Raw genomic sequence first — 24,178 nt, 5'->3', positions numbered from 1 at the left:
ATCTCTAATGTTTTCAACTACTTGTAAATCATGAGAAAATTCCCATTCTAAACAGTGACACGGGGCAGTGCAGTCGCCTGTCAATGACATTAATTACCCTTTGTTACGGCCTTTACTGACGTAGAAACCACATGACAACAGTGTCGTGGACAAATATGGAAGTAGTGTCTACCACTAGCTTGCTTTAAGCAGTTCCTTATTTACTTCTTCTTGCACGTTTTATGGTGGATTTTGTCACTTATTTATGGAACATAATTACTGTTTACCGGGACAAAAGGAGAGAAAGAGCGAGGATCAATATTGGTGTTGCATTTTCTAGATGGAGAGAGCTTCCTGACAAACTTCCTGACAACTAGAAAGAGATACCGATCTCGCTTGTGTTTTACTCAACAGGTGAGTTGTTTTGATTCATATCTTTACAGAAAACGTATGCTATTATAACAAACAACAAAATTAGTATTATGGGGCATACACACCAAATGAGGGGCATCGCGTCTCTAGACCCGTGCGAGGACGCGTCTTATCCATAGTCTGATCACGTCTTTTCATTGACTTTATATGTAATCTACTCGTGAAAATTGTTGAACTCGCTTTTGCTTTGTATGCCCAATTATTGTGTTTGAATGTACCTCATCTATTAAATCCATATTTTATCTTTCCGTCTAATTGATGGCCGTCAGCATTTGGGAAGAAGACAACAAATCCCATCATTCCACACTCCTTAGCATCATCAAACCACACGATTGTTATTATTTTGGTAGTGCGCCCTCTAGTGGCAGGTCCTACAACCTGTACCTTTAATGGAAACTGTAATGGCTCCTGTTGGTCTCTACTGATAATTTGTCACCTTCTATTCATGGCTTTTGTTAAAGTTACTAAATCCTAATGTAATATGTCCTAAAACACACTACAGGAAACCATTGTTAAATGGTTTTAATGGTTCAAACATGTTTGACATGTTTGTAATGGTATTTTTAGTGGATGTCTTTCAAATTTCTCTGATGTTGTCTATTGTTTTTGTCAGCAGGGTCACCATGGGTTTTGTGATGTTATCTGCCATAAATGGTCGAATGCTTTCATTGTGTCTAGAGATAATACTGCACAAGGGGAGCTTGTGTGCTTCCATTACCCACCCATCAGGCCATCACCCACCACCTCCATACATTTTAAACATCATAATAATGTAGCTTACAACTGATTTTAAAGCGTGTTTCTTCTTATTGCTCTCTGAAAATATAAAGCTGATGTTAGAGGTCCAGGCAGGAGAGGGCCTGATGTTGAAAGGCAAGGTAGAAGGGGGCCTGTTGGAGGCCTGAACTTTGAAGGCAAACACCTGATTGATGCACATGTATCTACACCTCCAAGGATCATTGCATTGCAACATGCCCCATGATGGCCAAAACTTTCTCTTCCTCTGGGACAGGAGCAACTGAATTGATACCCCATCAGTCTTGTTACCTTCCCTTACGTGCCAGAGCCTTCCGTTTTGTCACACTTGCAAAGCCACTTATTCCTGACTTCTGGGCTTTGTTTGTATCTATAGCCAGCATTATTTACTTCTTGAGTGAAAAAAAGTTGTTGTGGGGAAGTTGTGGCCTAGTGGTTAGAGAAAGGGTTGTGAGTTCGAGTCTCGGGCCGGCAGGAATTGTGGGTGGGGGGAGTGCAGGTACAGTGCTCTCTCCACCCTCAATACCACGACTTAGGTGCCCTTGAGCAAGGCATCAAACCCCCAACTGCTCCCCGGGCGCCGCGGCATAAATGGCTGCCCACTGCTCCGGGTGTGTGTTCAAAGTGTGTGTGTGTGTTCACTGCTCTGTGTGTGTGCACTTCGGATGGGTTAAATGCAGAGCACAAATTCTGAGTATGGGTCACCATACTTGGCTGAATGTCACTTCACTTTCACTTTCACTTTCATTTCTGCACAGATTTTATTTTTGTCAGCATTTGTAATGCTGTTTTGCAGCTTTGAAAATAGCTGGACTTTTTTTGTTTTTTATATGTGTTATTCTACCGTCTGTATCACAACCTTTATCTAAAATAGTAATATTTAAAGTCCTCCGCACCAATATTAGGACACCCTTGGTTTTAGCATCCGAAGATGAATGAGATACCACTTCATAAAACGTATTATTACACCTGTATACATCCTCCTCTTTGAACTAACAGTATATCAGTCTTTCTTCTTCACAAAAAATCCAGATAATGTGTACATTTGTGTAAGCCATTTAGACCATTAATATTACAACTTAGAATATTAAGGTCAGTCATATGTATCAAACAGAATTACTGCATAAGACAAAATGTAAATTTGAAAACAAAACCAGTTGAGTCTAACATCAAACCACTCCCTATTCTCGTCAGTATTCAAAAAACATAAACAAATTTCCATGAACTTTGGAAGATCAAACCAAGATCAAATCTTGATCTGCCAGCACCCCTTATTATGATCTGTAGCATTAACAAAACCTGCACATTATTGAAGCACCAACATTGGCCCCAAAGTCACTTATTCACTAGATAGTATCTCTGTTGAAAAAATAATAATAATAAAAAAGACATAAATAATAACAATTATAAATAAATAAATATAAATAAGAAAATATATTAAATAAAATACGAGAGAAAGAATACAATTAAACATTCAAGTTTATTTGTATGGCGCTTTTTACAATACAAATCGTTAATTTGTCTATTTTTAACCAATAGGGCAACTGAGTGTCCGCTGAAAAAAAAAACCTGCGTGCAGCAGCTGTTAATCTAGCAGCTCCTAGTGAGCGATAAATGCTCATTACGACACAAACATTCTCCTAGAACTCACACTTTGCATTCAGTTAACAGATCCACATGAACCATGCATTAAATAGAAGTTTATAAACTCAAACAATAGCTTTATGTGATTTACAGATGAACTTGAAGTCCTTTATTCATTCTAAATGTTCAATAACAGATCATCTTTGGCTCGGTAATACAAGTTCATGATCCAATTTGTGAAAAGATGATTCTTTTGAGTCAATCTTTAAAAATAATTATTTATTTTGTTGAACGAAACTAGTGTGGAAACCAATGGTTCACAAACTGGATAGATCTGAGGTGAAGGGCTTGTAAAATCGCCTGCCCGACATCCCAGGGCTATTGCGTTTCCAGTTGGGCTCCAAAATATATCACCGTCCTGCCCGACAGGCTATCTTGAATAGTGATGGAAAATTTCTAACTTGATTCGCATTGTTCACTCACTTGAACGGATCGTGCTTGATTGTTTGCACTTGTTTCTAAATCTTGCAGATTCCAGCATTTTAAACAATTCACGCATGTTCGGAGCTTGCGCACCCTCATTCAAAGCACGCGCTGAGAGCAGCATTCGAGACAATGTGCATATACAGAATTAATTAATCTTTCGTGTATCGTAACTTCTGGGTTATAATGAAAATTATATTTGTTTTAAAGGTACAATTTGTAAGATATTTGCAGTAAAATATCCAAAAACCACTAGGCTAGTGTTATATATTTTGTCCAGCTGATTACTAACAATATCTCTAATGTTTTCAACTACTTGTAAATCATGAGAAAATTCCCATTCTAAACAGTGACACGGGGCAGTGCAGTCGCCTGTCAATGACATTAATTACCCTTTGTTACGGCCTTTACTGACGTAGAAACCACATGACAACAGTGTCGTGGACAAATATGGAAGTAGTGTCTACCACTAGCTTGCTTTAAGCAGTTCCTTATTTACTTCTTCTTGCACGTTTTATGGTGGATTTTGTCACTTATTTATGGAACATAATTACTGTTTACCGGGACAAAAGGAGAGAAAGAGCGAGGATCAATATTGGTGTTGCATTTTCTAGATGGAGAGAGCTTCCTGACAAACTTCCTGACAACTAGAAAGAGATACCGATCTCGCTTGTGTTTTACTCAACAGGTGAGTTGTTTTGATTCATATCTTTACAGAAAACGTATGCTATTATAACAAACAACAAAATTAGTATTATGGGGCATACACACCAAATGAGGGGCATCGCGTCTCTAGACCCGTGCGAGGACGCGTCTTATCCATAGTCTGATCACGTCTTTTCATTGACTTTATATGTAATCTACTCGTGAAAATTGTTGAACTCGCTTTTGCTTTGTATGCCCAATTATTGTGTTTGAATGTACCTCATCTATTAAATCCATATTTTATCTTTCCGTCTAATTGATGGCCGTCAGCATTTGGGAAGAAGACAACAAATCCCATCATTCCACACTCCTTAGCATCATCAAACCACACGATTGTTATTATTTTGGTAGTGCGCCCTCTAGTGGCAGGTCCTACAACCTGTACCTTTAATGGAAACTGTAATGGCTCCTGTTGGTCTCTACTGATAATTTGTCACCTTCTATTCATGGCTTTTGTTAAAGTTACTAAATCCTAATGTAATATGTCCTAAAACACACTACAGGAAACCATTGTTAAATGGTTTTAATGGTTCAAACATGTTTGACATGTTTGTAATGGTATTTTTAGTGGATGTCTTTCAAATTTCTCTGATGTTGTCTATTGTTTTTGTCAGCAGGGTCACCATGGGTTTTGTGATGTTATCTGCCATAAATGGTCGAATGCTTTCATTGTGTCTAGAGATAATACTGCACAAGGGGAGCTTGTGTGCTTCCATTACCCACCCATCAGGCCATCACCCACCACCTCCATACATTTTAAACATCATAATAATGTAGCTTACAACTGATTTTAAAGCGTGTTTCTTCTTATTGCTCTCTGAAAATATAAAGCTGATGTTAGAGGTCCAGGCAGGAGAGGGCCTGATGTTGAAAGGCAAGGTAGAAGGGGGCCTGTTGGAGGCCTGAACTTTGAAGGCAAACACCTGATTGATGCACATGTATCTACACCTCCAAGGATCATTGCATTGCAACATGCCCCATGATGGCCAAAACTTTCTCTTCCTCTGGGACAGGAGCAACTGAATTGATACCCCATCAGTCTTGTTACCTTCCCTTACGTGCCAGAGCCTTCCGTTTTGTCACACTTGCAAAGCCACTTATTCCTGACTTCTGGGCTTTGTTTGTATCTATAGCCAGCATTATTTACTTCTTGAGTGAAAAAAAGTTGTTGTGGGGAAGTTGTGGCCTAGTGGTTAGAGAAAGGGTTGTGAGTTCGAGTCTCGGGCCGGCAGGAATTGTGGGTGGGGGGAGTGCAGGTACAGTGCTCTCTCCACCCTCAATACCACGACTTAGGTGCCCTTGAGCAAGGCATCAAACCCCCAACTGCTCCCCGGGCGCCGCGGCATAAATGGCTGCCCACTGCTCCGGGTGTGTGTTCAAAGTGTGTGTGTGTGTTCACTGCTCTGTGTGTGTGCACTTCGGATGGGTTAAATGCAGAGCACAAATTCTGAGTATGGGTCACCATACTTGGCTGAATGTCACTTCACTTTCACTTTCACTTTCATTTCTGCACAGATTTTATTTTTGTCAGCATTTGTAATGCTGTTTTGCAGCTTTGAAAATAGCTGGACTTTTTTTGTTTTTTATATGTGTTATTCTACCGTCTGTATCACAACCTTTATCTAAAATAGTAATATTTAAAGTCCTCCGCACCAATATTAGGACACCCTTGGTTTTAGCATCCGAAGATGAATGAGATACCACTTCATAAAACGTATTATTACACCTGTATACATCCTCCTCTTTGAACTAACAGTATATCAGTCTTTCTTCTTCACAAAAAATCCAGATAATGTGTACATTTGTGTAAGCCATTTAGACCATTAATATTACAACTTAGAATATTAAGGTCAGTCATATGTATCAAACAGAATTACTGCATAAGACAAAATGTAAATTTGAAAACAAAACCAGTTGAGTCTAACATCAAACCACTCCCTATTCTCGTCAGTATTCAAAAAACATAAACAAATTTCCATGAACTTTGGAAGATCAAACCAAGATCAAATCTTGATCTGCCAGCACCCCTTATTATGATCTGTAGCATTAACAAAACCTGCACATTATTGAAGCACCAACATTGGCCCCAAAGTCACTTATTCACTAGATAGTATCTCTGTTGAAAAAATAATAATAATAAAAAAGACATAAATAATAACAATTATAAATAAATAAATATAAATAAGAAAATATATTAAATAAAATACGAGAGAAAGAATACAATTAAACATTCAAGTTTATTTGTATGGCGCTTTTTACAATACAAATCGTTACAAAGCAACTTTACAGAAAATTATATTTCTACAATATTTAGTAGTAGCTTACAAGTGGTGACTCAGTTTGTGCACATATGACATGATTTTTTAGAAAAATTAATACAAGACGTAGTCAGTCAGACGATGAACATTATTAATATTATTAATAATTAATTATTATATGATGCAGTCACACTTGTAGCAATATTTGTTAGTTCTGTTTGTTGATTCAGGGCTAGCATCATCTGAGGTCCTCTGAGGGTCAGCATCATCTCTTCTCAGGTGGCAAAACATAGAAACAAATAGAGATATCATTAGCATAGCTGCTGAAATTAATTAGTTTAACCCAAGCTAAAGAATAATAATTTGATCCGATGCGGCTACACTCACAATTTAAGAGATACATTATTCGAATGCTTGGCAAAAGAGATGTGTTTTTAATCTAGATTTTAACAGAGAGAGTGTTTCTGAACCCTGAACATTATCAGGAAGGCTATTCCAGAGTTTGGGAGCCAAATGTGAAAAAGCTCTACCTCCTTTAGTGGACTTTGCTATCCTAGGAACTACCAAAAGTCCAGCGTTTTGTGACCTTAGGGAGCGTAATGGATTGTAACGTTGTAGATGGCTAGTTAGGTACGCAGGAGCTAAACCATTTATGGCCTTACAGGTAAGTAATGATAATTTGTATCTGATACGGAACTTAATAGGTAGCCAGTGCAGAGACTGTAAAATTGGGGTAATATGATCATATTTTCTTGACCTGGTAAGGACTCTAGTGGCTGCATTTTGGACTACCTGTAGCTTGTTTATTGAAGATGCTGGACTACCACCTAGAAGTGCATTACAATAGTCCAGTCTAGAGGTCATTAATGCATTAACAAATTGGTGGACAGAAAACTCGGAATGTCTAAGGGAAAATTGGTATCATACTAGTTTCATTATAATATGCTAATGCAATAAAAATGTATTAGCATATTCCACCCCAAAATTAAATCTTTGTCATTAATCACTTACCCCAATGTCATTCCAAACCCGTAAAAGCTTTGTTCATCTTCTAAATACAATTTAAGATATTTTGGATGAAAACCAGTAGGCTTGTGACTGTCCCACAGACTGCCAAGTAAGTTAAACTGTCAAAGTACAGAAAAGTATGAAAGACGTCGTCAGAATAGTCCATCTGCCATCAGTGGTTCAACCATAACGTTATGAAGTGACAATGAAAAATGTGCAATTCCTTACGTTCTTCTCCAGGGTAAAGAAGTGTGTATTTTCAGCTAAATTTATTATTATATTTATTCTTATATAGGCCACTCAGTTTTATATATTATAGTGAAATAGTTTTATTACAAAAGTAATATTCCTTATTTTGTTTAGTGTTTTTATTTAGAAATAATAACCATAAAAAATATTAGTTATATATATATATATATATATATATATATATATAAAATGATTGGGCCAAATTGTGCAGCCCTACAAGTACAGCAATCCAGGTGTTTTATTATTACTATTTTTATTAATACCTTTTGGCCTTCTTTTCAAATAAAGAATATATATATATATATATATATATATATATATATATATATATATATATATATATATATATATATATATATATAATAACAGTTTTAGCTCACAGTAATAGTTGTGCTGGGGTGTCATGTATCGTTTCTGAGGATGCTATATTTTTTCTTTCAGCATTGGATGGTAACTATCTTGTTGACTGAAATCACTGAGGATAATGAATTTAATGCACAAAAATTACATGCCGTTGACTTATGCATTGGTTTTGTCGTCATGTTTGCTGAGATAGCTAACGAGATTTTGTGGATCTTAAAAAAAAAAATCTTGACCACCGCTAGTTCTGGCTCTCGTCTGAGGATGTGAATTTAGCGCAAGACAATCCATTGCAATTCAGAATAAACCCTATGCATTGCAGATAAGACAGGATTGTAGATTACAATGTCAAGGCATGCTGTCATGTTCAACAAGCCTTTGCCATCATGTTCATCACTTTAAGCAAGCTTGCTGGCTTCTTGCCTCATTATAAAAAAAAAAGACTGTGTACTGGCACCTCTTTGAATACAATAACGAGTGAAAATAGTTAGGTTAGATACATTTGACTAGGCCTGTTTTGCTAAAAATCGATAGCTGTAAATGCTTCGGTGCAGAAGGAAACCCATGAGCCACGAAGGTAAGTTTGCGCATAGATTAGGCTAATCGAGTATTAGACATCTTATTAGACATCTTAATCAACTCATCGTTTTTTTGTATTGCATCATTTATAGCTCTCAAACCTTTAAAATAGAGTTAGGAAGATTTATGTAACCACAGTCATTAGCTTTGGTTAACAATTGAAGCCTTTTCTCTTGTCAAAAGGCTCAATGCAATTGCCAATTTTGCGTGCAGATTATTAACTTCTGCCTATTAGACAGCCTAGTCAGTTTATCGTTTTATTTTGGTATTGCATTACTCATAGCTCTAACATTTAAAATAGAGTTTAGGAAGATGCATTTAAAAACAATCATTTGCTTTGATTAGCTCGTAAAGCCTTGTCTCTTGTCAAAAGGCTCAAAGTGACCGCAGACTTGATGAACACTGCTGGCAGCAGTGACATCTGTGTCTGTACCATTCTTATCAATGACAGCATAAACTCATATCTCCATGCTACCAAGTCATAAATCTTGCATCTCCGATAAAACATGATTTGGGGTAATGTTGTGATAATGTTTGTACACAACAGTATACGATAGCAATATAAGGTATAATATCAACTTTAACAATACAATGTTAAATAACAAAAAAAAAATACTGTTTTTTTTTTTGTTGTTTTTTTTAAATAATGGTTTTGGAGATATGAGGATTCTGCCTGACAGCGACGATATATCAAGTGCAATAATACAAAAATAAAATAAAAAAAGTTTTCACGTAAATTCCATTAATTCCTATGTGGGTCAAAATTATCAGCAAGGGACACTTTTGTTATTTTTTTATTGCACCCATTTAATACCTGGTGTGACAAAAGTGTGACAAATGTAAAGAAATCTTGAACACACGATTTTTAGAATTTATTTTCAGGTCATTTTCAGGTAAAAATGACCTGAGGGATGGAAGAAGTAATATACAGTATATAACCCTTCTTAGATGCATATTTAAAAAAGTGTAACTGAGGAGTTTTAAAATATTAAATTGAGTCCACATCTTCACCTTCATCCTCCTAATTTATGACAGGTGAAACTCTTATTTGAGAAAAACTTTGCACATTTTTCATGTCCTGTGTTGAGCTCAGTCCAATCCAGTTCCTGCAGCCTCTAGGTAATGCATTACAGATTTCTTCCTTCAATTTTTAGACAAGGTGTACAGACTTCAGACCTGTTATTTCTTGAAGTGAATTGAATTTGAAGTTAATTTCTTGAATTTTACAGGACTACGATAAATGCAATATCACATGAGCAGTGCAATATGATATGCAGTGCAGTTTGTCAGTACAGCTGTGATTCAGCTGGAGGTCAAGTCAATTCGATACCAATACCTTTATTTTGTATTGCTTTTAACAATACAGACTATATCAGAGCAACAAATCAGAGGTGTAGTACAATACAAGAGTACTGTATATATGTGAAATCCATTTTATTTAAATGTAATGTAGTTTCATTACAAATCCAAATGAATCATCATGAATAATAATTAAAAAAAAACTTTTGAATTAAAATGAATTAAACGTCATTTATGAATGACCAACCACTTCAAATGAATGCTACTACATCAAGTTTTCACCCCATAACCCTAGTCATGCACTGCTAGAATTGGGCCTGCTTAGTTATCACTAGAGCTCTTGATAATTTGTTGTAGATCATTGAATTAGTTTGATACCTTCATGCACAAATGTTGTTCAGTGAGGCAACATTTGCATTACAGTCAAACAAGACTTCCTCCCCCTGACTCTGCACTTACTGGTTGAACAAATGTTAATTCCATTGACCCAGTACACGTAAACATTCAGTGAGTTCTACAGAGTACAGCGACCTCTTTGCAGAACATGACACCCCAAAAAACTTGCCACTGTGTAATTCAAAAGCATCTTTGTTGAAAAATTGCACTGAATCATTAAAGTCAGAGCAGAGGATAACAATTAAACTGAGACATCAAGCAGTTTGCTTTATTTGTACTTGAAGAGACAACAAATAAAGGACCAGAATTGCTCACATAGGAGGCTTTTTGGACAACCTGTACACAAATGTTTCAGGCACAGAGAAAATTTGTCAGAGTAAGCAACGGGGTTAATTGGTGTCCAAATCAATTAAGATCTTTCATTGTAATGGGATTTATGCACACATTACATAAGCTGAAAAGAAAAGTGTAAAAAAAAAAAAAAATAATAAATGAAAAAACACCACCTTTGCTATGCAAAAAATACGTGTTGTAATTCTGTGTGTTTTCCCAGTTAGCACTAGATTTATTTTATTATTATTATTATTTTTTTTTTTATTCTGTTTAATTTTATTTTAGATAGCAGCAGTCACTTCACGATAAGCTAGTGTAGATGATGCTAGGGTGTACCAATTGTTATAAACTATATAACCTGCTTTGCAGCATGGCAAGGAAGAGATGGTGCTAGTCATGAGATGTGTATCCAGGCAGAAAAATATCTAACTGACATGACAGATGCAAAGCTAGGTGTCAGTGTTTCCATGGAAATGAATTAGGTCTGAATCATGTTCAGACTAAGAAGGAGCATTTAAATATACCAAAGGATTACAACATTTAAATCCATGCCAGTCCACTCTCGGATTATTCTAATGGAGAATAGTTTGTGATCATAAATAATGCATAGTTTTAGGTATGAATATCACTTCCTGTGATATTATGCAGTCTGCAGAAAAAAAAGCTATTACAAGATAGTGTATTAAAAAGATCTGCAATACACTAAAATGACCACTATAGGATAGAATTTGTGCTTCAGAAGTACTAATAAACAGAAAACATGTTAATAATAGGCATAATAGGCTAATAAGCAACTAGTTAATAGTGAGATTTGGTCCCAATAATTAAGTGTTACCACAAATAAAGTTTTTGTATATTACCTTGATGTCCTCAAATTGTTTGCATTATTTGTAAACTTCTAACATTATAAAATTGCTTGGTAACTCACCTGGTATGCAATTCTGATCTGCAATGCTCAAGTTTATAACCTGTGAAACATGATTAAAAAAAATATCAAGCACTTTCAACTTTTCAAAAATGACATGGTTTCATCAAATGCATTATCTGATGTTTACTTTTGTTGCTTTTGTTACTGGTAGGTTTAGGATGAGTTATAGTTTTTCACTGATTCTTAATACATGGGACAAAACATGTCCACCAATTGTAACTGATCTACGTTTAAAAAATGAAAATATTTTCAATTGCAAATGTTATGAGGGATAAATGATATAACATATAACAAAAGTATCCCCTTCAATTGAATTGTATCATTATTATATAAAATATAATAATGAAAAATAGTTTGTCGACAGAGAAGGGTTAAATCATTCTATGCTATAAAATGATACAGTATATCAAGTGTAATAACAAAAAAAATTATAAAATAAAAATTAATTTTAAAAAGCTTGTTTTAACAAGGACAACACTTAATAATATCTCATATAAAAACAAGGTTGTTTTTCAATGACACATGCATGTTTCAAAGTTGTGTACCCACTTTTAGTCAACACTGTCAGGCATTCATTAAAATGTATAAAATTCATTCATTAAAAAGTATAAAACCTCTGCAGAGTATATCAGTGTCAGACAGGCTCTGGTAAGTTTTATAGTTTTAGAATATTTTAATGTTAATATTTCCTGTCACAACCATGGAATGTCCACACCATCTTCCAATTAAAAAATTATCTGAAATATTTGTATAATTTTATTCTTCTGAAGCAGGTTCTATAAACATCTAGCATCAACAGAGGATACAAAAAGGCTACTACACGAGATCCATTTGTTTTGTGAAAAGAAATGTCACGTTGACATCCAATGTGAAATCATATAAAAATACGCTTTCCACCACACGCTCATTCCCCTCTTCGGTCCACCAATGGACCTCCAATGGTCACTGAGTTCCACCTTGCTGCCCCACCACGGGTATGTAGATGGTCCCGCTGGTCCCGCTTTTATGAACATATTAGAACTGAGTTTTGAGAACGTAGCGGACGTAAAGGATTATAATGTTAAAGGAGCTCAATCAGATACTGAGGTGCTAAACCATTCAGGGTTTTATAAGTAATAAGCAATATTTTAAAATCTATGCGATCAAATAGCACACCTATGTTCCTAACTGATGACGAAGAATTGACAGAGCAGCCATCAAGTCTTAGACACTGTTCTAGGTTATTACATGAGTTTTTAGGTCCTATAATTAACACCTCTGTTTTTTTAGAATTTAGCAGTAAGAAATTACTCGTCATACAGTTTTTTTTTTTTATATATATATATATATATATATATATATATATCGACTATGCATTCCATTAGTTTTTCAAATTGGTGTGTTTCACCGGGCTGTGAAAAAAAATATAGAGTTGAGTATCATCAGCATAACAGTGAAAACTAACACCATGTTTCCTGATGATATCTCCTATGGGTAACATATAAAGCATGAAGAGTAGCGGCCCTTGTACTGAGCGTTGAGGTACTCCATACTGCACTTGTGATCGATATGATACATGTACTTATATGATGTTGGTCATATAAGTACGATTTAAACCATGCTAATGCATTTCCATTAATGCCAACAAAGTGTTCAAGTCTATGCAAAAGAATGTTGTGGTCAGTTGTGTCAAACGCAGTACTAAGATCCAATAAATCTAATAGAGAGATGCAACCACGATCAGATGATAAGAGCAGGTCATCTGTAACTCTAAGAAAAGCAGTTTCAGTACCATGATACAGTCTAAATCCTGACTGGAAATCCTCACATATACCATTTTTCTCTAAGAAGGAATATAATTGTGAGGATACCAAATTTTCTAGTATCTTGGACAGAAAAGGGAGATTTGAGATTGGTCTATAATTAACTAGTTCTTTGGGGTCAAGTTGTGGTTTTTTGATGAGAGGCTTAATAACAGCCAGTTTGAAGGTTTGGGGGACATATCCTAATGATAATGAGGAATTAATCATAGTCAGAAGAGGATCTATGACTTCTGGAAGCACATCTTTTAGGAGCTTAGATGGTATAGGGTCTAACATTCATGTTGTTGGTTTAGATGATTTAACAAGTTTATACAATTCTTCCTCTCCTATAGTAGAGAATGAGTGGAACTGTTCCTCAGGGGGTCTATAGTGCACTGTCTGATTGCGATACTGTAGCTGACGGATGAATGGTTACAATTTAACTGTAATAGTATCAATTTTAGAAGTAAAGTAGTTCATAAAGTCATTACTGCTGTGATGTTGGGAAATGTCAACACTTGTTGAGGCTTTATGTTTCCTTAATTTAGCCATTGTACTGAATAAATACCTGGGGTTATGTTTGTTTTCTTCTAAAAGAGAAGAAAAGTAATCGGATCAAGCAGTTTTTAATGCTTTTCTGTAGGATAGGTTACTTTCCCGCCAAGAAATACGAAATATCTCTAGTTTTGTTTTCCTCCAGCTGTGCTCCATTTTTTGGGCTGCTCTCTTTAGGGTGCGAGTATGCTCAACCTTTCCTAACCTTCCTTAACCTTCTTTAAGCGTAAAGGAGCAACTGTATTTAAAATGCTAGAAAAGAGTGAGTCCATAGTTTCTGTTACATCATCAAGTTGTTCTGAGGTTTTGAATATGCTAAGGAATTTGGATACATCAGGAAGATAACTTAAAAAGCAGTCTTTTGTGGTAGTGATGGTTCTTCCATACTTGTAACAAGAAGTAGAATTTACAATTTTGGCTATATGAAGTTTGCACAAAACTGATTTCAACAGTGAGTAGGTCTTGAAACGTGTTGTCTAACGCCAATAGAGTTCCGAATGTATATAAATGCTGATCCCAATGCATCTTTTTCATTATCAACATGGATATTAAAATCCCAACTAGTAAAACTTTATCTGCAGCCAGATCTAACTCGGATGTAAAATCACCAAACTCTTTAATAAAGTCTGTATGGTGCCCTGGTGGCCTGTATACAGTAGCCAGTACAAACATAACAGGGGATTTATCATTAAAATTTGTTTCTCTGGATAATGTTATATGAAGCACCATTACTTCAAACAAGTTATATTTGAAGCCTGCCCTCTGAGGAATCCTGAAAACATTGTTATAAATTGAAGCAACACCTCCCCCTTTGCCTTTTAGACGTGGCTCATGTTTATAACAGTAATCTTGGGGGGGTGGACTCATTTAAAATAATGTAATCATCAGGTTTTAGCCAGGTTTCTGTCAAACACAGCACATCTAAATTATGATCAGTGATCATATTATTTACAAAAAGTGTTTTTGTAGAAAGGGATCTGATATTCATTAAGCCAAGCTTTATCATTGTTTATTCGTATTGCATCTGTTTTTTTATTTGTTGAACCTCAATTAAATTGTTAATCTTAACTTGGTTTGGACGTTTTTTGTATTTTTAGTTTGGGGAACAGACACAGTCTCTATAGTGTGATATCTAGATGAAAGAGTCTCTTTGTGCTGAGAATTAGCTGACCTCTGTTATGTGAGGCAGCTAGCAGACGGTTGGTTTAGCCAGTCTGTCTGCTACCTGACCTGGGCCCCAGTTAGTCAAGTATAAACTCTAAGACTATTTGCCATATTTCTAGAAGAGTGGCGCCACCCCTGGAGGGATGAAGACCATCTCTTTTCAACAGGTCAGGTCTGCCCCAAAACCTCGTCCAATTGTCTATGAAACCTAAGTTATTCTGTGGGCACCACCTAGATATCCAGTCATTGAGTGATGACAATCTGCTATGCATCTTGTCACCACGGTAAGCAGGGAGGGGACCAGAGCATATCACAGTGTCTGACATTGTGCTTGCAAGTTCACGCACCTCATGTTATTTTCAGTGATCTCCGACTGGCGAAGTCAAACATCATTAGCGCCGGCATAAATAACAATCTTTCTGTATTTACGTTTAACATTAGCCAGCACTTTTAAATTTGCCAAGATGTCAGTGTAGTGAGTTCGTGTTAGGAAAGGAAGAGGACAAGGGTCGGCTGGACTTCTGATGAATTTATTATAACTTAAAAATAAATATTCTTCGTAAACACCAATGGTGACTTTTACTTTGACAACAATATACTCTAATGCATAGCACTTCCGGGTTACTCCTTCCGGTTCTCAGGTCACGTCAGCAGTCCGTCTCTCTCTCAACTGCTCCCGTTTCTCCTGGCATTTTATACTCTTTCCACGCCAATTACTGCAACAAGAAACAGGTGTTGATCGTTTTCGTCCAACCCACTCACTCACCGCTCGTCTCCTGATTCTCTCTCCCGCTGCAGACTTCACTAAACCACGCCCCCCCTGCCACATACCCCCACAGCCCAACTCAGGGGACCCATATGGCCTGCAGTCTCCGGCTCCGTCTTGATATGGTGCTGAATGAGGTTGGTACGGCCCGGTAGGGGCGAGAACACGTTGGCAAAATCTGCCTGTAATTTCGTTAGATCAGTGAGTTGGGACGGTGAGAGGTGATCTCCCCCTGGGGCCAGGGCGAGGGATTGTGGTTTGACATTCGCCTCAGGCCAGAGATCATCCTCTCCGCTAATCATTGTTGCCGACATCACTGATTCCGCCTCATTCCATTTTTTTAGGAGGTTGAGGTGGTAAATCTGATGTGCCCCGTTCCTATCGGACCATATTACCTCATAATCGAGGTAACTTAGAGCTCGACATTGGGAGTAATACAAGTACTTTCTTTCCCAGTGCAAATTTGTGTAATGGCAATCGTAGAGAAGTTCGAAGGGGGAAAACCCAGTGGAGGCTTGTGGGACCTCTCGCACAGCGAAAAACAAGGGCTCTAGCCACTTATCCCAATTCTTGGCGTCTTCTTGGACGAATTTACGGATCATGGATTTAAGCGTGTGATTAAATTGTTCGACCAAGCCGTCGGTCTGTGAGTGATAGATGCTAGTTCGAATCGATTTAATGCCCAATAATCCATATAGTCCGTGTAGCGTACGTGACATAAATGCCATGCCCTGGTCGGTGAGGATTTCTTTTGGAACACCCACCCGGGAGATTAGACGAAACAGTGCGTCCGCAACACTCTTAGCGGAAATGTTGTGGAGAGCCACTGCTTCAGGATATTGGGTTGCATAGTCAACTATGACTAATGCAAAACGATGTCCCCGTCCAGATCGCTCTAATGGCCCGATGAGGTCCATACCGAGTCCAGCGACGTGGGATGGTGGCACTGGACCCACTCGGCTGTTTTCCTGGGAAGCCGAGCGATGAACTGCTCAAGTACCACTAGGTCGATGGTGTGTTTCACGTCACTTCCCTCGCGAAGGGCCAACCGGATTCCCCCAGGTCCAGGGAGCAGAACCGCTGATGATGTTGCTCTGGGGACCGGCCGGATCACTCGGCACGGATACACTGACAACACAACTGACCATGGGGTTTGTGCAAGTATGCTTTCCCTCAGTGAGCCTTCACGCACAGTCTTTATGCAAGATCAGGGAGGATGAGGAGCAGGTCCTGCTTGTGGTGCCTCTCCCTTGCAGATTCCTCTGAGGAAGGATCTACTGATTCAGAGATGGGGCACCCTTTAACACCCTCATCAGGATCTCTGAAAACTTCATGTCTAGTCCTTGGACGGGATGCGGAGGTTCTAGGTGACCTACCCCAAGAGGTAGTAGACACCATCACTTCAGCAAGAGCACCGTCTACCAGCACTTATGCCTTTAAGTGGAATCTGTTCATTGAGTGGTGTTCTTCTCTCTGAGAGGACCCCTTTAGATGACTGATTCATGCCGTGATTGATGCATATCATGACCCCGTGGAAGGGATGTTGATAGGGAGACATGACTTGGTCATTAGGTCATTAAATATTCCCCCTCTATACTCCTCTGTGGAAGTTAATGAATAGATTAAATGAAACGGGACAAATTTAATCTTGACAAACTATATGTCTTATAAAGATCTAAGCCTCAAGCATTGAAGACAGATAGCTGTTTTTTAATGGAAAGCTTATAAAGAATGTATTTGCTACATTTGTTTAAGCAGTACACATCAAAACATGAAGAATACAAATGCAGTATATACGAGATTAGTCGTAATAACGAGTCATAAACACATCCAGAGCTGTAAATCCCGGTTTATTTAGAAAGGGAAGGGTCCACTGAACGACATCTCATGGAGCACGTTTAGTCAAACGAAGCAATAATATTGTAATATGGATGATAATTCCTTTGTTTATGTTTCAGTTCTTCAGGGACAGAACTGTTTGTGTCCATAATGGAATAACTCATGTTCAGAAACTGCATCTTGGTAGTAAAAAAACTGCATGGTTTTGCAGCGTACAGTGTCACAAACAGAATGAGATGATCCACAAAAAAACAACAAAACCAAAGTGAAAGATAGGCAAAATATTATTTATTTGAATTCTGGCGCTCTCTCATGATGCGTGCTGTGACGCACCTGTCATCTAATGGAGGCAAACTTAGCGATCACCTTTTGCTTTATTTTTTTTTTACATAGTCTCAGAAAAATATTTGCAGGAATCTCATTTTTTCCCGATATCTTATTCAAATTTGAAATAGAAACTCATGAAATATGTGACTTTCAACCCATTACTTTTCTAGATTGCTCCAGGACTGATTTCATTTATTTTTTATATCAAATTTAAAAAACAAAATCTGGTTGATAAAAAGTATAAGCCCAAAGGGTCTTCTTTCCAAAGATAGCAAAATTATGTCTGTAACACAATGAAGTAAGAAACTGTTAAAATTTTAAGTTAGGTAGAGCACTTTCAGCTGTGAGTCCCATAATGGGTTAAGATTGTAAATAGACCGCTGCCTTTGGAGGAGGCAGACCCAGCCCTAGCTTTGCTTTGTTCCATCCAAGACTTGAGATGGTACATAGCCCACCCCCCCCCCCCCCCCCCCCAGAGGAAACTACTAGTGAGTTTATGTATATTGGTGCAGTTGAAGTCACAGTAGTTTTCTTGTAGACAAGCATCAGTATTTGACTGACCATCAGCTGCACAGAAGTTCAAGGTAATTTTTCCAAACCTAATGCAAATTATTACTGACTGAGCAAGTTCTAGCCAAGCCAGGAAAGTGTTGTATCGCTTTAGTTTCTCAAATGCCAGGAAAAAATATCATGAGGACTATGAGTGACAAAGCTGCTGATGATACACAATGCCCTGCTGCTGTTCATATGTGACCAGACAGTTGAATGGCAGTCACCCATTCTCTGGTAGATAGAACACCAAAAACACACACACGATAAGGTATTTCTCCCTTTTCAATCTATGACAGAATGATCAAAATACTATAAAATTCGGTGGGCGGCAAATTTATGGCTCTCTCGCCTTGTTAGCCTTGTTTTCAAGGAAAAGCATTATAGGGGAGTGTCCACTTCAATATCTTAATCGATTCCTCCACACACTGGGGGTGTAACTCAGTGGGTGTCAACTAAATATTTATCTTTTTGTTACTTATTTCATTAAAGTTACTGTACATTCAGTGTGATTTTCATCTTGCCCTGGTGAAAAGAATCAAGTGTGCTATTCACCAAGTATGCTATTGTTATAGATCATACAAACAATGTCATGATGAATGTTTCATTTGGTTTAAATTCAATTCTCAGCCCCTGAAGAGAATATGAGTTGGTCCACAAATCTTGCATCAAGTGCAAGAGGTCACATGCTTAACATTTATATGTCATAATTAAAAACTTCAGTAGTTCAATAGTAGGAGGTCCGTTCGATTTTTAATGTTTTTAAATTGTGTCCTGTAGAGGCGGTAATGTTCACAGTAGCTGGTTTATTCCCTTTAAAATCTGTGATGTTACACTGATGCCCTGCCACATGCTTCTTGTGTTATTGGTGTTGAATTGTTCTTTAACTTTGATTTTATATTGTCATTTAGCTGCTTTGATGGATAATAACTGGCTCGCTTGTGATCGTTAGGGTTTCCGGATTTAAAGCAGATGTCCACGCTGACAAGGCTGCTCGAACATCACTGTTAATCCACGGTATTTGGTTGGCGTAGATGCAGATTGTTTTTGTCAGCAATACATCATCTGCACACTTCCTGGTGAAACACATTACAGTTTCTGAGTACACCTCTGTGTCATCATCAGATGCTGTCCAGAACATGTCCCAGTCCACGTGAATCAAAACAGTCCTGTAGTAAGCGAGTGCTTCCTGTTTCAGTTTCTGCTCCTGCCTATTAGCAGGCAGGTGCAGAAAGGTAAAGTAATCAGATTTATCCCAGGGGAGGGATTTGTAGGGGTTCCGTGAAGGAGAGAAGTAGATTAGATTAGATTAGATTAGATTCAACTTTATTGTCACTGCACATGTAGGTACAAGGCAACGAAATGCAGTTAGCATCTAACCAGAAGTGCAATAAGCAGTAAGTACAGAATAAAGGTCTATAATATGTACAATAACTATACAGGTAAGTATTATGGACATAATTTACAGATATTAAATACTATAAGCACAATATACAGATAGGTGTACTATGAACATACTATACAGATGGGCTATGTAAAAGTGTATGTACACTATAGGCAGAACTATGAACATAATTTACAGTATTGCAATGGACAGTAAAGTGCATAGAAAAAAATATTTCAATGTGCAAATGGATTATACATTGTTCCTGGATGAACAGGCAGTAGTGCAAGTAATAACAAGTTACTTTTTGCTTGTTGTGAGTAAATAAATAAATCAGAGTGTTGAAGAGGGGGAGGAGTCTATGTGTGTGGTGTGGGGGGTGTTGAGGGGTGTCAGAGGGCAGAGTTCAGCAAGGAGACAGCTTTAGGGAAAAAGCTGTTCCTGAATCTTGTGGTCCTTGTCCGGAGGCTCCTGAAACGCCTTCCGGAGGGGAGGAGGTTAAACAGTTCGTGGTCAGGGTGAGAGGAGTCCTTGAGAATGCTGCGAGCTCGACGTAGACAGCGTTTCTTCTGGATGTCCTCAAGAGCAGGAAGTGGTGTCCCTGTGATGCGCTGGGCAGTTTTCACCACCCTTTGCAGTGCCTTGCGGTCAGCCACTGAGCAGTTCCCATACCAGACTGTGATGCAACTGGTCAGGATGCTCTCGATCGCACACCGGTAAAAGTTCACCAGGATGGTTGAAGACAACTGGTTCGTCTTCAGTGTCCTGAGGAAGAAAAGACGCTGGTGAGCCTTTTTGACGAGGCTGGAGGTGTTTGTGGCCCAGGACAGTTCCTCCGAGATGGTGGTTCCCAGGAACTTGAAGCTGGAGACACGTTCAACAACCATCCCGTTAATGTGGATGGGGTCATGCGTGCTTCCTTTCTTCTTCCTGAAGTCCACAATGAGCTCCTTGGTCTTATTGGTGTTAAGGAGCAGGTTATTGTCAGCGCACCATGTGGCCAGGTGCTGTACCACTTCCCTGTAGGCAGTCTCATCGTTGTCACTGATGAGGCCAATCACCGTGGTGTCATCTGCAAACTTAATGATGGAGTTGGATCCATGCACAGGCTTGCAGTCGTGGGTGTAAAGGGAGTAGAGGAATGGGCTCAGCACACAGCCCTGTGGTACGCCAGTGTTAAGTGTGATGGTGGTGGAGTGGTTGTGGCCTGACCGAACATGCTGAGGCCTGTTGGTCAGAAAGTCCATAATCCAGTTGCAGAGGGAGCTGTTAATGTCCAGGTCTCCAAGTTTTGTGGTCAGCTTGGAGGGAATGACAGTGTTAAATGCTGAACTGAAGTCAACAAACAACATCCTAACATACGTGTTGTTATGGTCCAGGTGTGTGAGTGCAGAGAGCAGTACTTTGCATACTGCATCCTCTGTGCTCCTATTTCTGCGGTAAGCAAATTGGTGTGGGTCCAGTGTGGGTGGGAGGCAGTCTTTGAGGTGTGCTAGGACCAGTCGCTCGAAGCACTTCATAATGATGGGTGTGAGTGCTACGGGGCGATAGTCATTGAGGCACGTTGGGGAGGAGTGTTTTGGTACTGGAACAATGGATGTGGACTTAAAACATGTTGGCACAGTTGCTTGGGTGAGGGACATGTTGAAAATGTCTGTGAAGACCCCTGCAAGCTGCTCTGCACATGCCCTAAGCACACGTCCAGGAATGCCATCCGGGCCAGCAGCCTTGCGTGCGTTGATCCGGCTCAGTGCAGTGTGGACATCTGTGGAGGTGAGTTTGAGAGGTTGGTGGTCTGAAGAGGCTGAGATTTTGGTGGCCGTCTCCTTGCTGTCGCTGTTGAAGCGAGCATAAAAGTCATTTAGCTCGTTAAGGAAGGAGACGTCCGTGACTGTTGGTGTGGAGTTGCTTGACTTGTAGTCACTGATAATCTGGATGCCATGCCACATGCGTCGGGGGTCAGAGTTGGAAAAGTGTTCCTCTACCTTCAACTTGTAGCAGTACTTCGCCTTTTTGATGCCCCTTTTCAGGTTAGCCCTGGATTTACTGTAGGCCTGAGCGTCGTCTGACCTGAAAGCGGTGTTGCGGGCTTTCAGCAGAAGTCGCACCTCCTTGTTCATCCATGGCTTCTGATTAGGGTATGTTGTTATCTGTTTTTCTGTTGTTACACTGTCAATGGTGGAGTTGATGTGATCCAGTACAGAGGAGGTGTAGATATCAATGTCCGTGTGAGAGCCACAGGCAGCCTGTGAAGCAAACATACTCCAGTCAGTGTGTTGAAACCTGTCTTGAAGTAAAGAGTCAGCTCCAGTTGGCCACACTTTGATGGTCCTCACTGATGGCTTCACACGGTTGATGAGGGGTGAATACTTAGGGGTGAGAAACAAAGAAAGGTGATCAGACTGTCCGAGGTGGGGGAGGGGGCTCGCGATGTAAGCTCCATTAATGTTTGTATAAACATGATCCAAAGTTTTGTCTCCTCTGGTGTGGCAGGAAACATGCTGGTGAAATTTGGGGAGTACTGTTTTTAATTTGCAGTGATTAAAATCACCCGCGACAATAAAAGCAGCCTCCGGGTGAGCAGTCTGTTGTTTACTAATGGCTGCATGAAGTTCGTTCAAAGCAAGCTTGGCATTAGTATCCGGTGGAATATAGACTGTGGTTATTATGGTGGAAGTGAACTCCCGTGGCAGATAAAAAGGTCTACATTTAACCACGAGAAACTCTAGGTTAGCTGAGCAGTGTCTCCCAACAATGACAGTGTTCGTACACCAAGCTTTGTTGACATAAATGCACAATCCACCACCTCTTGTCTTGCCTGAGTCATCTGCCATTCTATCTGCCCGGAGCGTGTAGCGTCCTGCTAGCTCAATGGCATTGTTGGGTACGTCGCTGTGTAGCCATGTTTCTGTGAAAACCATGACATTGCAGTCCAGAAGTTTCTTGCTCTGGGTGATGCGGAGTCGTAACTCATCCATTTTGTTCACCAGTGACCGCACATTAGCGAGAAAAATGCTGGGTAAAGAGAGCCGGAGCGGTGTTAGCGTAGTGATACAGCCCACGATCACCACGTGTATTGACGGTAGGGCTGGGCGATAAATCTATTTGACGTTAAGGTAGGTTTGTTTTTAATGAAAATCGGTTTTCTCTTTAACTTTCACCGCCGGCTCTCCCATACAGGTCGCGGTATGCGCGCCGCTGCGCTATAAAACCCATTCATCTCAGTGGCTTGCGCCGCACAAGGACGTTTTGTTGCTGTGTCGACCAAAGCGCAAGCGCAGCGGTGCACATCATTTGCTTGCTTGCGCGCACGCCGCGGTCAAAGTTCAAAATAGTTAAACTTTTGCCGCTGCGCTCTGTAATGATTACCAGCGCGACCAATAGAATCGGGGGATCCAAACAAGCACGGAAATCAAAATGGATGAACGACTAGTACTGTGTGTGTCAGAATTTCCTGAGCTGTACGATACAAGTTTGAGGTCGTACCCACAGCCTCTTCTTCCTTGCTTCTCTCTTAATTCTCATCAGCAGGACTAGCGCTGTCGCTCACTTCTTACAACGGGACAGATACATGTTTGCTGCTGACCGAAAGGAGGAACAATAGACTATGAAAGAACTCCCCCTAAAAGTTTTTAAAACTCCGCCTACGCCATAGCGTAGCGCAAATCGCGTTGTATCTGAAGGGCAACGCTGAACCAAGCGGCAAGCGCCACGCATACCCAGAGATGTATAGTAACGAAGTAGAACTACTTCACTACTGTACTTAAGTACTAAAAGGCGGTATCTGTACTTTACTAGAGTATTATTTTTTTCTCCTACTTCCACTTTTACTTCGGTACATATTTTCGCTGAGTTTAATACTTTTACTCCGATATTTTTTTTATGTGCTGCATCGTTACTCGTTACAATTATAAAAATGTTACGAATCATTCCATTACAAACCACTGCCAGAACTGTAGATGGCAGGTTTGATGAAGCTGCCACATCATTGAGCGAATCAAGCGATTAAGAAGACTGCGCTTGCTGACTGAACTGCTGTGAAGAGAGAAATGAACACCGAGCCGAGACAGATAATGACTCGTTCACGAGTCAAGAACCGGTTGCATCGGTTTTCGGATGACCAGTAACGTTAGTTCTTTCTGACAGTTCGATTCAATAAACCAGTTGAAGAAAACAGTTCACCGATTCTTTTGCGCTCGATGCAATGGCGTCATTGGCGTTTACTGCACATGGGCTCATAACATTAACACAGAATCAGTTCAGAATCAAACACCAAAAGAATCAGTTCGTTTCAGACTCTCTGTGTGTCGGTTTGCTTCACGTTAAATCACACATGGGCAGTATCATCAGCTCCTCGGTTCACGAATCGGACGCGTCTGACAGAAACGGTTCTTGACTCGTGAACGAGTCATTATCTGGCTCGGCTCGGTGTTCATCTTCAGTTCTCTCTTCACATCAGTTCAG

General features: G+C 39.3%; 1 protein-coding gene across 7 annotated transcripts in view; it reads left to right on the top strand.

Annotated features, from left to right (window-relative positions):
• sgcd (sarcoglycan, delta (dystrophin-associated glycoprotein)) overlaps positions 1-24,178 on the top strand; it is a 469,726-nt gene that overhangs the window by 318,114 nt on the left and 127,434 nt on the right. Inside the window, exon 1 of one of the 7 annotated variants that reach the window (XM_052588193.1) lies at positions 335-393. The exons of 5 other annotated variants lie outside the window; for them this stretch is intronic. The gene's annotated coding sequence lies outside the window, so the exon portion shown is untranslated. Of the gene's footprint in view, positions 1-334; positions 394-3,815; positions 3,923-24,178 lie in introns of those variants that run through there. One more of the 7 variants, XM_052588192.1, reaches the window with a different exon arrangement.

The sequence above is a fragment of the Carassius gibelio genome, chromosome B21 (genome assembly GCF_023724105.1).
Source record: "Carassius gibelio isolate Cgi1373 ecotype wild population from Czech Republic chromosome B21, carGib1.2-hapl.c, whole genome shotgun sequence".
NCBI lineage: Eukaryota > Metazoa > Chordata > Actinopteri > Cypriniformes > Cyprinidae > Carassius > Carassius gibelio.
The sequence above is the reverse complement of the archived record's forward strand: the minus strand, read 5'-3'. Positions and strand labels throughout refer to the sequence as shown.